We start from the raw sequence: 2849 nt of genomic DNA, 5'->3' as shown, positions 1-2849 counted from the left end.
AGGAAGTGTTTGGTTGCAGTCGTTGCAGTTAAAGGTGGACTGATCAACAACTACAGGAAGTGTTTGGTTGGAGTCGTTGCAGCTAAAGGAGGACTGATCAACAACTACAGGAAGTGTTTGGTTGGAGTCGTTGCAGCTAAAGGAGGACTGATCAACAACTACAGGAAGCGTTTGGTTGGAGTCGTTGCAGCTAAAGGTGACTATAATTGGGAGAGTAATTGTATTTATCATATAGGGACATTTAGTATTGCATAATTTTGTTTATGAAATAAAGTATGTAATTGTTTGTGTTATTTGTTCACTCAGGTTTCCTGTATCTAATATTAGGTTTTGGTTGAAGATCTGATAACATTCAGTATCAAAAATATGCAAAAGAAGAGAAAACTAAAAAGGGGGCAAATACTTTATCATACCACTGTAAATACATACAAGAGACTAGATCTAACTTCCTCTGTCAAATACTTTATCATACCACTGTAAATACATACAAGAGACTAGATCTAACTTCCTCTGTCAAATACTTTATCATACCACTGTAAATACATACAAGAGACTAGATCTAACTTCCTGTCAAATACTTTATCAAACTGTAAATTTAGATCTAACCACTGTCAAATACATCATACCACTGTAAAGACTAGATCTAACTTCCTCTGTCAAATACTTTATCATACCACTGTAAATACATACAAGAGACTAGATCTAACTTCCTCTGTCAAATACTTTATCATACCACTGTAAATACATACAAGAGACTAGATCTAACTTCCTCTGTCAAATACTTTATCATACCACTGTAAATACATACAAGAGACTAGATCTAACTTCCTCTGTCAAATACTTTATCATACCACTGTAAATACATACAAGAGACTAGATCTAACTTCCTCTGTCAAATACTTTATCATACCACTGTAAATACATACAAGAGACTAGATCTAACTTCCTCTGTCAAATACTTTATCATACCACTGTAAATACATACAAGAGACTAGATCTAACTTCCTCTGTCAAATACTTTATCATACCACTGTAAATACATAAATAACTTCCTCTGTCATACATACCACTGTAAATACATACAAGAGACTAGATCTAACTTCCTCTGTCAAATACTTTATCATACCACTGTAAATACATACAAGAGACTAGATCTAACTTCCTCTGTCAAATACTTTATCATACCACTGTAAATACATACAAGAGACTAGATCTAACTTCCTCTGTCAAATACTTTATCATACCACTGTAAATACATACAAGAGACTAGATCTAACTTCCTCTGTCAAATACTTTATCATACCACTGTAAATACATACAAGAGACTAGATCTAACTTCCTCTGTCAAATACTTTATCATACCACTGTAAATACATACAAGAGACTAGATCTAACTTCCTCTGTCAAATACTTTATCATACCACTGTAAATACATACAAGAGACTAGATCTAACTTCCTCTGTCAAATACTTTATCATACCACTGTAAATACATACAAGAGACTAGATCTAACTTCCTCTGTCAAATACTTTATCATACCACTGTAAATACATACAAGAGACTAGATCTAACTTCCTCTGTCAAATACTTTATCATACCACTGTAAATACATACAAGAGACTAGATCTAACTTCCTCTGTCAAATACTTTATCATACCACTGTAAATACATACAAGAGACTAGATCTAACTTCCTCTGTCAAATACTTTATCATACCACTGTAAATACATACAAGAGACTAGATCTAACTTCCTCTGTCAAATACTTTATCATACCACTGTAAATACATACAAGAGACTAGATCTAACTTCCTCTGTCAAATACTTTATCATACCACTGTAAATACATACAAGAGACTAGATCTAACTTCCTCTGTCAAATACTTTATCATACCACTGTAAATACATACAAGAGACTAGATCTAACTTCCTCTGTCAAATACTTTATCATACCACTGTAAATACATACAAGAGACTAGATCTAACTTCCTCTGTCAAATAAGACTAGATCTAACTTCCTCTGTCAAATAAGACTAGATCTAACTTCCTCTGTCAAATACTTTATCATACCACTGTAAATACATACAAGAGACTAGATCTAACTTCCTCTGTCAAATACTTTATCATACCACTGTAAATACATACAAGAGACTAGATCTAACTTCCTCTGTCAAATACTTTATCATACCACTGTAAATACATACAAGAGACTAGATCTAACTTCCTCTGTCAAATACTTTATCATACCACTGTAAATACATACAAGAGACTAGATCTAACTTCCTCTGTCAAATACTTTATCATACCACTGTAAATACATACAAGAGACTAGATCTAACTTCCTCTGTCAAATACTTTATCATACCACTGTAAATACATACAAGAGACTAGATCTAACTTCCTCTGTCAAATATCTTTATCATAAGACCTAACTGTAAATACATACAAGAGACTAGATCTAACTTCCTCTGTCAAATATCTAACTTCCTCTGTCTAAGACTAGATCTAACTACCTCTGTAAATAGATCTAATACATATAAGACTAGATCTAACTTCCTCTGTCAAATAAGACTAGATCTAACTTCCTCTGTCAAATAAGACTAGATCTAACTTCCTCTGTCAAATAAGACTAGATCTAACTTCCTCTGTCAAATAAGACTAGATCTAACTTCCTCTGTCATATAAGACTAGATCTAACTTCCTCTGTCAAATAAGACTAGATCTAACTTCCTCTGTCAAATAAGACTAGATCTAACTTCTGTCAAATAAGACTAGATCTCAAATAAGACTAGATCTAACTTCCTCTGTCAAATAAGACTAGATCTAACTTCCTCTGTCAAATAAGACTAG

The sequence above is a fragment of the Oncorhynchus nerka genome, linkage group LG15 (genome assembly GCF_034236695.1).
Source record: "Oncorhynchus nerka isolate Pitt River linkage group LG15, Oner_Uvic_2.0, whole genome shotgun sequence".
NCBI lineage: Eukaryota > Metazoa > Chordata > Actinopteri > Salmoniformes > Salmonidae > Oncorhynchus > Oncorhynchus nerka.
Note: the sequence above shows the minus strand (reverse complement) of the source record.